At 36.7% G+C, this 10795-nt stretch overlaps 1 protein-coding gene across 8 annotated transcripts in view; it reads left to right on the plus strand.

Annotated features, from left to right (window-relative positions):
* Positions 1 to 10795, plus strand: part of LOC146545012 (uncharacterized) — a 39924-nt gene that overhangs the window by 3564 nt on the left and 25565 nt on the right. For 4 of the 8 annotated variants that reach the window (XR_014881457.1, XR_014881454.1, XR_014881458.1 and 1 more), the window contains exon 3: positions 10136 to 10233. The exons of the other annotated variants lie outside the window; for them this stretch is intronic. The gene's annotated coding sequence lies outside the window, so the exon portion shown is untranslated. The remainder of the gene's footprint in view (positions 1 to 10135; positions 10234 to 10795) is intronic. 8 annotated transcript variants of the gene reach the window in all.

A 10795-nucleotide genomic window follows, 5' to 3' on the forward strand; every position in this document is an offset into this window, starting at 1 on the left:
ACCCTTTCTTCATATGAGCACCCTACACACTATTGTCTGCTGAGAGTAAAGACTATCTCTACTGAGCACACCATTTGATATTATAACAAAGTGAAGAGTAATAGTTTGCAGAAAATGTATGTGGTTACTCTCTCTTTTTTTTCTTTCTTTAAGATAGACTCATTTCTTCTAATTACTTTTTGGACTAAACTACTGCCTGAATGGAAGAAATAAATATATGCCCATTATGTTTCCTTGGTACTACCAATTATTGTTCAGATGTTCGTATTACAAAAATGTAATGGTGGCAGAGCTGTATTAAAACTGATATGCAAGAATCATCCCTGTCTAGTTATCAGAGATAATCTATGCCAACAGCTGAGAATATACAACTTCTAATAAGAACTGGGCTAATATAGTGCCACTGTAATCCACAAAAAGATTCATAATGACTTTTGCAAGCAGTGTGTCAGGATGGAAATTTAATGAATTTAAAACTCAACTGGTCAAATAGGCATATCAGCTCAGTTTGAGACAGTCCTGTGTATCCAATCCTGTGAAGTGCTGAAATCTGGTAACATACTGTATTTGAAAATGAAAAGCATAGAATTTCTGCAAAATGACATGGAAAAGAGCAGTGGTATTTCTGCACAAAACTGTTATTGACATATTCAATAGACAGCTGAGAATCCGTTAGCTTTTATTTGATTATTTAAACATGTGCTTATTTCCATGGTTAAAATTAAATAGATATCCAAGTGCTTTGCTGCATTTAAGTTGAACTATTTAGTGGAAGCAGTTAATTCTTTCTCAGTGGTTTCATTAAAACTCTGTGGTTATTCTTGTGAGTTGCTCTGTATAAGTGGTTTTGCTAGTAGGCTATTCTCTTATCTACAAAACCAAGATAGAAATAGCAATATATTCTAGAGAACTGTTTGTAACTGTAGGCGTGTGTTTGAATGCATATTGAGGCTGCAGTTTTGTATATGTAAGCCAGTGTAATGAAATGATATGACAAAAACTGCATATGTTTACAATTTGTGTAAAATAAATAAATAAAGTCAAAGAATTAAGTCTTTAGGATTAAATCTTTAGGACTTGGAGTTGTCTTCCTTTCACCTAATTGAAGTCAATAATAATTAAGTCAGTCATTCAGACATGTCAGTGAAGAGAGTGAGATACTCTGGTCTTAACAAAGACTAGGGAGCTACAGTAGAATGATAACTTTTAGATGGCCCAAATTAGGTAAGACAGACCTTATCATTTCAGGGAGTCATTAAAGTATACCCTATTGTGTCTAATGCACTGCTCTGTAGCTATAAAGTGTATTGAGGATTGCATTTCACAAGCTTTCCATTGTTCATCATTTCAAATATCACTCTCTAAAGTGGATATGATGTTACTTGGGATAAGCTGCTTGTTTTACTGGCACATGGGACATGCAATTTTGGCTTTGAATAAGACATTCTTACAGCTCTAATATCTACTTCACTGTCTAACTCATGTCACCTAGTGCTCTTAACAGTTTTTTTGACATCAACTCAGAATTGCTCAAGAGTTTAAAAATGATATTTCAATTTAAAGCATTGCAACTGGGGAATAACACTCATGTGCTGAATAAAAGTATAAAAACTGAATCTGGTTTTAATTGGAAGTGAGCTAATTACTCTATACTGGGGCCTGTTCATTTCAGAAGTGCTGTTAGTGAATTTAAAGGGTTCTGTGGAGAATAAATGCTATGTTTCTTTCTTTTTTTTTTTCTCGGTGTTTCACTTTGAGATCGGAGACTGCTCACTTTGCTGGTAAAATTTGCAGAAATCCATGAGCTGATAGTACAGTATGCAATATCCAGCATGTAGAAGTATGTCAGTAAACTCTAATTGTATTTCTTCTACTGCCTTATTTTTAGTCTTTCACCTGACATGTCATTCTATAGCAGATTTTATAGAGCACGAGGTGAATTGATACAATTAGCTTGGTTTCCTGCCATCTTCCCCATAGGTCAAGCCAATTAAAAGACAACCGAGGGAGATAGTACTCCAAACTGTAGCATATGGCACCATGGCACAAAACACATAGTAAATGAAAACAAATTGGCTTAGATTTTAGCATTAAATTTTAATTGAATATAAACCATGTTTGACTCTGAACCACCTTGAAATTTCCTTCTTTCTCTTGTTTTCTTATTTGCATCAAGAATAGAAACACTATTCTGTTCTTGGGTCATGTAGTGGTATCTTATTTGCGTATGAATGAATTCCCCACTGCAGCTATTTCAGTGCTCAACATTTTTCTTTGGCTGTAACTAGAATCAGTTCAAAGCCAGAATTTATGATTTGTGATGTGTTTGGAAATTCTAAAATCAGTTTTACTGCAGTGAGCAAGCTCTCCACTACTACAACCAACAAAGGAAATAGAACATGCAGTTTTCACATTTTCTTGCTATTCAGAAAATAGTAAGGTTAGCAACAAAGGAAAATATTTTCACTTCAAGTCTAGTTTCACAGCTCTGTTCATTATCCAATTTGAGTCTGATCTCTTCAGACAGGGAACCTCCTTTTGCTTGAAGCTCACTAGTCCTGGGGAGTCTGATAAAAATGGTTTTGTCAGGAGGTCTCTAACTATGCTTTATCATAAGAGGTGTGCATAGGATATTTCTCAGTGCTGACACACAGTCCTCCATGTTTGTAAGATGCTAAAGGATTCCTTGGCATGTCTTCAGCAAGCACCAACAAGCACTTTGCAGACAATTCCTAGGCAAGACTCAAAAGTTAGAATGACCAAAGAGAAATTCTTGCTATTCAATATGTATTGTGATCACCTTCAGATAGAGGCAGAGAACTTGCTAGCAAGACAAAGGCAGCTGAATGCTCCTGGACATCTAATTGACTAGGAAAGGGCTAAGTGTGGACATAAAATGCAGTATGAAGATGTAATCTCAATAAGTATGCAGGATAAAGAGTTGGGATTTCCCATGTGAATCATAACATCTAGAAAAATACCTTATTTGTGTTCATTCTATTTAGATTATACTATTTGAAGACTTTTTATTTCCCAGAATATAGGATATCCTTGTCTCAACTCAGACATTTCTATTGGATTACAAAGAGTAGAGAAAATTGGGCTCTAAATCCAGGTAGAGAGTATATGATTGTTTAGAAGAGGAATTGCCTAGGGATCATTACATTTATAGGATTTTTGATTTCCTAAGATGTTTTGCACAAAATAGTTCAGACTCAGTATTACTGTACTTCAAGTATAAGTATGCCTCAACTGTGGTTGCATAGCTTCTGAGTCTGCTTTTGATTGTTACTTTAAACACTAGCATAACTCAGATTTCCTTAGATAATGATTTATTTGGAACTGTGACAGTATGCAATCAAAATAATTTAAATGCTTTGTAAATATAGTAACTTCACACTTCTAGATAGCAGGTGAACAAGATCAAAATCCAGCATAAAACTGTTTTTCCCGGATTTAAGTAATGAATAGTGAGCATATCTATATGCTATTCACTGTGATCCTTGAATGTACATTGGGGTACTCTCTGATGAATTTCAGAGCACAGAGCATGACTGCTTAATTTTTAATCTCATCTACAGGTTAGTCCTTGTAAAGTAATTATTATCAAATTAGATTCTCTGAAAGAATGAACTTGTCAAATTCACGTGCTTTATCTGCTGTGGCAGTTGATGTCAGTATAATAATGCCATGCCGGCAGTGTTTAAGCTAAGAGTTTGTCAGTTACCCCATGATAAACTCTAGCATTTGAGGGATCTTTTTCATCCTAGTTCATCAAATCACACAGGTTTGACATTCAACACGGAGTCCTCAGGGTTTCAAATGTTCTTTTGCTCTTGATTTATGCTAACAATAGAATACTTGAAAGAATAAAGGCTCAGTATTGTTGCAGTGGCTAAATGACTCTGATTAAATAGGTTACAGAAATGAGTGTGGGCAGCTTCATTAAAGAAGGTATTTTTGGGTGAGCAAATTTGGAAGTGAAAGTAATGTTGAACTTTGTTCTTATGCAGGAGAACAGGGGAAAGGGAAGCAGCTTATTTCCTGAATTTCTTTTATCTGAAGGCAAGGTGGATCCTCAGTGTGTACTCGGTATTTGGAAAGCAGGTTTAGGAACGCATCTCATTTAATTTTATAGTCCTTCTCCTGTGGACCCATCACTTTAGACTCAGGCATTGGGCTTTCCAGGGCATGATTCTTCTGAGCTTCTGTTGAAAAGTAAATCACACTTTCTAGTACTTATGTACTAGATGATACATTGATGATACAGAGAATAGGTGGCAAACAAATATGTGTATGTCAATGAGACTCACATGATTACAAATGAATAGCTCAACTGCACTTAGTACTTTGGACAACTGAGCAGACAGTGAGCAAGAAGAATGTTAAAGTTGGCAGCCAAAGCAGATAGATTTCCTTCAGGTAGAGCAAATGGTAATTCACTGCAAAGGACATAGAAGTCTCCTTTTTCAGCATAACTGCATGATAGGTTATATTCAAGATCACATGGAGACTGGTTATAAACATGTACTTAAGTGGGAAAATACCTTTTTTCAGAGTATGTTTTTTTCATCTTGTGTTACAGGTACAAATTCCATCTCTCTTTCTCTCATTAAAAGCTGTTCTAAACTTAGGATTTTTTTATGCATATAAATTACATACATAACTCTTTTTCTCCATTTAGTCATATTTTTTCTATGTTAAAAATTCCATTTATTTAACTGAGGAAGGTATTGTTCCCCTGTACGTAAAGCATTATGGGAACACTTTTCCCATAATGTGAAGATTTGATCAGATTTATTATGTAGTGTTTTTATCTTGGTATCTGAAGAACTTGTGTTAAATCTTTCTAGATATTTTTAACTGGAAATAATATACATGTACATAAAAAGTGAGATGGGGAAAGAAACCTTGCTTTTGTGAAGCAATATGTCTATTCTCCCAAAAAAACAGGGGAGAGAAGGTGTCTTTGTTAACATCACCTTTCCAAACTCCCCTTTTCTCCCTCTCTCACTCCATATTTTTTCAAGATTAATTTTAAATTATACAAAAATCTCAACTTATCTGGAAATTGATGTTATATTTTCTTTTAAAATATAGATCTGAACCTCATATATTTCCCTTCTTCACGCAAAACTATTGCAAACGCTTGAACATAGTACACTAGAGGGCACTAGTGAGCTATGAATGTTGTCTAGTTTACCATTGGTGTATTACCATTATACATTAGTCTATCAGGCTTTTTAGATTTCACTTCTCCCCTAACTATAGGCTGTTCTCATAGTATAAAATCTTTTGCACAACATCAGCAAATGTAATGTTGTTCTTTTTACACTGTTCACAGGATTTGGTATATTTCTAAGATGTAGATGAAGTTGGTGAATTTCATTACTCCAGAAAATTACTCACTGATTAGTCTAAACCATTCCAACATGTTCAAGCTTTCCTACAGTGCTCCCACTTTGTTCTTTGTCTGCTCTTCAGAGTAATAGCTCTTGGCAGCACTGGTAATACCGAACAGGACTGAGCGAATATGTGGGTTTACGTATTTCCCCTTGGAATTCTTTTAAAAGCCAATTTAAACCCTCTTATTCAAAGACTATGAGCATGAAAATGTTATACCTTGTTCTGGATGTCAGAATGTAATACCTGTGGCAGAAAAGGTGAATTTATGAAAAAAAAATTCAAAATATAAGAGGACAGCATTTCTGTTTCTTGCTTAAAATTATGATATAGTTTTCTAAATAAGAGAATTTTTCCTTGGAGTCTAAGAAAACTAAGCTGTACTCCATGTGTTTCTGTTGTGGTTTTGGTTGTAGGTTTTTTTTGTTTGTTTTGTTTTGTTTTTTAACTGGTCAGTGGCTTGAACTGAATGACATTTCCAAAATTGAGAAGATAGCCTATCCCTGCTTTTTAGAAGTACTGTATTAATTCAGGAGACTGCCAGTAGAAACAATCCCTATCATTTGACCTCTGCCTCTTGTCATATGGATTTTTCTTGTTTTTTTTTTTTTTGTGTGTGTGTTTTTTTTTCTTCTGCTTAAGCTGGTTGCTGGAATTAAGCTTTTCTGACAGACTCAGGATGGAGGAACAATTTTTTCCCATCAACTGCCAGTTCTTTTTGCAAGAGTGTGGAGATTTAGGGTACAAGTCATTATGACCTTATGCATGTGTTGTACATTTTTAAGTGCCAATGTGAAGCAATGATATCCTTGAAAGGGGAACAGATAGATAATCTCTAATAAAGGCTTGAGATGCACTTTTTCTCTAAACTTAGATATTTTAGCAATAAAATTTTTTCAATAGTCAGAGGCATTGCTCTTTAAAGGAGTTTTGAAGGTGTTCTCCAAACAGCACTGAGGCGTCATCCCCAAACACCAGACCTGAATGCCTGATCTGATAGTTGCTATCTTCATCTTTTTCTGAATTCAGTCTCCTATAAATGCCTTCCTTGTTGTCCTTTATGTGGATCTGTTTGTGGCCCAACTGCTATTAGAGGCAAGTCGTTGGGTGCTGAGCCTGATATAAGACAAGGGCCTAAGCTAGCATGTATCTTTTGCTATTATTATTATTATTATTATTTGGTGATGGGGCACAGGAGCTCTGAACTTGTTGCATAATTGACTTTTATATTTAATATACTGCCTTCTATTACAGCAGCATGCCCTTCAGGCCCTGCTGAAGTCCTGATTGATTTCTAGTAGCTGTTAAAGTTAATAGTGTAACTTGCTGGTATTTTTCAGTACATTTTATTTGTGTTTTTCTCTATTGGCTTCCTAATACATACCCAGATAGTGAAATACTATGAGTGTTTCTGACTGGGAAGCACTAGGATGAGGAGAGGAACACCCAAGTTCGTTTTTCATTGCTTCTAATTGAAAATGCTACTAGAAAGCATTCACACAAAGCTGCCTGGCCCGTCAGCAGTCTTGGCGACTAGGGCTTAAGCCCTAGGATCTTGTTAGTAGGCTCAGAAGTTATGGCTGTGTCCAAAAAAAGCCTGTTTTTACTGTTGATAAATTTACTAATTTATGAAGTCTTTGAAAATCACCTGCAGTCCACATAAACTTCAAAAAAAGCTGTACTTGAGATTGAAGGGTATCCTGTCTGCCCTGAAAGTCCTGTTCACTCAGCTACTTGGAGGAGACCTGGTAACTACGAAGTTAATGCATACAGCATTTATTGAAGGCTATACCTGATTGTTCTGCTTCTCCCTCAAGACCTTCCACCCTCCAGAGAGTAGTAACAGCACATACATCATGCTTGATGCATTAAAGTTGGTGTGGCGTTGAGCAAGTGTGGAGGAAGCCTGCTGAATGCTGCGTGTCCTACTAAGAAGACAGAAGAAAACCAACCACCTGGAGTCCAGCTTGGCCTGAGCACTGCTGCTGGCAGCTCTCTTCCCCTGTGTTGTGACACAGGTCCAGAATGATCTGTGGACTTTTGTGCCTTCCTAGTTGCTTCCTTGTTGGCAGCAACAAGGAGCAAATGTCCATGAAGCAGCTGGCAAAGCTGCCTCAAGCCGCTTCTAGCTGTGTTGAGAAGAGGCTGCCCAGAAGCAGCCTTCATGATATAGGCTCTACAATGCAGTAAGGCCACCCAGCTGCAGCCTCGTGCTTGTCCCCATTGTCTGCTGGCTCTCACTCCAGGTCTTGCTGTGTCCAGGTCTGCCTGCTATCCTCAAGAGGCACTCATTGCTGCCAGTTGGAGATGGGTACTAAGTGAGCAGGGGGTTGGGCACAGCATCCTTGGCAGGTTGGGCAGCCCAAGAAATGACTGCAGTTACCAGTTGGCTCTGCCCTGGTTAGAAAGTAAAACAGCTTTCCTCAGTCTGGGTATCATCTCACAGTTCCCACACATGTCGGCCCTTAGGAACTGGTTTTCCTTCTGCTGGTGGCACAGACTCCAGTAAAGTCTGTCTCTTCTCTATACTACTGAGGAAAACACTGAAAACTTCATGTCCAGCTCAGTGGATAGACTTGATGCTTTGTGTTTTCAAAACACAGTAAAATAATATTTTTCCCTTGCTGCTCTTTTCATTGTTCTTAAAAAATGTTATCTTCATTTAAAGAAGTATGGCATCTGTTAAATCCAAACCAAACTGTGAGTCACTGAGTGTCAGAGCCAATGTTAAAGGTTGGGAATTCTTGGCTTTTGGTTTTGTGCTCAGTAAGTTTTGCCATTTAACCTCTTCAGCAATCAGAAAACTATCTCTTAATAAGTATATACAATGTAAGGTGTACCAAGCTCTTCAGAAGGAAAATAGCAAATGTCTTTCAGATACAACATAATCTCTTTCGTAGCTATGATATCAAATATCCAGTGAGTTAGCCATCTGCACAGGGTTGAATTCACTGTGGAGTTGATAAGTGATACTACTGCCAGTTATCATAGTTTCAAGCAAACTGTTCATTAAGTTTTTGGCTGCTTTCTATCTGCTCTGTTTTCACATATTCTTATAAAAGGCTGTACCATGGTTTTATGCAGCCATATGAGAAATACCACTGCATGACTTCAGGCCAGCTGACAGGTGCCATATTTTAACAACACAACATTTTTAATGGAGATCAGATAGTACAGTGAGAAAATCCTCCAAATGTTACAATTTGCCATTCTTCAAAACAAGCAATAAAATGCATGTCAATGTTTTGTACACAATAATGCATCCAGTTGGATTGTGATGCTTATAGAATAATCCTGGGATTGTGATAACTAACAAATGAACATAAAAAAACCCAAGGCTTCATTTTAGTGCAACTTTACAAATTATATTTTAAATTCACTAATGTCAGTAAACATAATTTTGAATCTTCTATCACAAAGATCAGCCTACATGTGAAAGTAAGAAGTAAAAGAAAAGTCAGACAGAAGCAGCAGATTATTTTACACAGATCATGAGCTATTTTTAAATTGACACAGCTGTTTAATTTCACTGGTAGCATTTTCTTCTGATAGAGAAGAAGAATAACTCAAAATAATGTACAATAGCAAAACAACTAAAATGTGTAATACAAGCTGCTTGTAAAGAATTCAAACATAAGCTGAACAGTATTTCTAAACTTACGAATTTACTGTCAGTGGTGTATTCTTCCTTACAATGAGAAATTAGCCTTTAAAAATAATTTGCTCAAAAGCATATCATTGGAACATGGGAAAAAGTCAAGCAGCTCTGAGTGGGAATCCTACAGTGCTCCTGAATGCATGGGATTGTTTTCTCAGTGATTTTGCTGCAATGTGGACTGTTTGAAAGGATTATCCGTTGCTGATGGGGGTGTGTAGCTGTAGGTGTGTGCATTGTATTTGACAGAAGACGTGAGTGTTGCAAACTGTGCATGGATTAAACTTCAGGAGCTCTCAATTTAATGCTTTTATTTCTTGGAGATTGTCTCCTTATTCTCTGTAACAGTGGCCAGCTACAGTTCTGTAGAGAGAAACATTTTATGGGCACAAGAGAAAAATAAAACAATGCAAGTGCCTTTTTTCCCTCTCTTCTCAGAAGACAAGTTTGTGTCCTGGGAGAGTTTGAAAGCCAACCTTTAAGAGCACAGATGTGCAATATCTTTTTGTGGAATGTGTATTTGATCTTCCTATGTATCATTGAGCATGAAAGGGATGTTTTGCTCTTTCATCCATGCATCACTTGTCACCACTTAAATAAAAATTGCAAACATTTTAGAAAACGAATGCATGCCCAGAAGGATTTCAGTTCCTTCAGAGTTCAGAATTCAGGGTGCCTATTGTAAATTGATACAAGTCCATTCTTCTTTTTCCCACTTTAGGAAATGTAAAAGATATGCATTATCATGCAGTCTGTTTGTAACTCAGTGAATAAAGCATTTTATAAAAATCTAAACAATTAAAACTCCTTATTTATGTAGCTGTCTGCTTGTAACATGACACAGTACATGTTCGGTTTAGGTTTAGGTTGCAACACAGGATATAGATGTGGTCTTGAGCATGATTTTGCCCTTTAAATTTCATCACTGGGTATCACAAAAGCATTTTTATTACTGTGATACATCATATGAAATCATATGTAGACACAAATGTAAATATATTTATGTGTGTGTATTTGTGTGTTTGTTAAACATCCAGAATTGCTACTGAGTATCAAGACCCAGATTCTTTTGTACAGATTTTCCACACTGGCTGCTGTGGAGTTCAATCCTTCCTGTTCATGACTGCTGGTCTAAGTCCTGTCACATATTATTATTGTTTGGGGCCTACAGTGAGGTAAGAATATGTTTCAGCTTAGGATTCTTTAATTATGGTGCAATCTGTGTCTCTACTGTGTTTTGATTAGGGGCTAAGTGGTGCTAGTAGGGAAGGCTAGAGGAATAGAGAATATCTGGATTGAGCAGATATGGCCATTACAAGGGGGCAAAGAGTCTCTAGTTCAATGGATGTTGCCCCAGTATATCTCTACTTTCCAAATGTACATTTACTCAAACACTAAATATATCAAGTCATTCCACAGTTAATATACCAGGGTTAGGGGTATCAACTCTTCACTATTAGTAGAATGTGTGTGTTGTTTCTCTAAAATTCTTGATTCCTCTCCTGAGGGTCTGCACTAATGAAAGTGCACAGATGGTGATGTTTGGATGCAATACTTCAAACTGCATCTATTTCTTAAGAAAAAAAACTCCTATTGTTGCTTCCCATGAAATGTCTTCTTTTGATTTAATAGTTCCAACAATTATGACTGTGGTATGTGAGTATGGGAACAAAACAGTAGATTCTTATTTCAGGCTCCACAGAGGGGAGGAGATCCTTCTTTATGTTGCTGCACTTC

Source organism: Meleagris gallopavo, chromosome 2, assembly GCF_905368555.1.
Source record: "Meleagris gallopavo chromosome 2, MGAL_WU_HG_1.1, whole genome shotgun sequence".
Taxonomy (NCBI): Eukaryota; Metazoa; Chordata; class Aves; order Galliformes; family Phasianidae; genus Meleagris; species Meleagris gallopavo.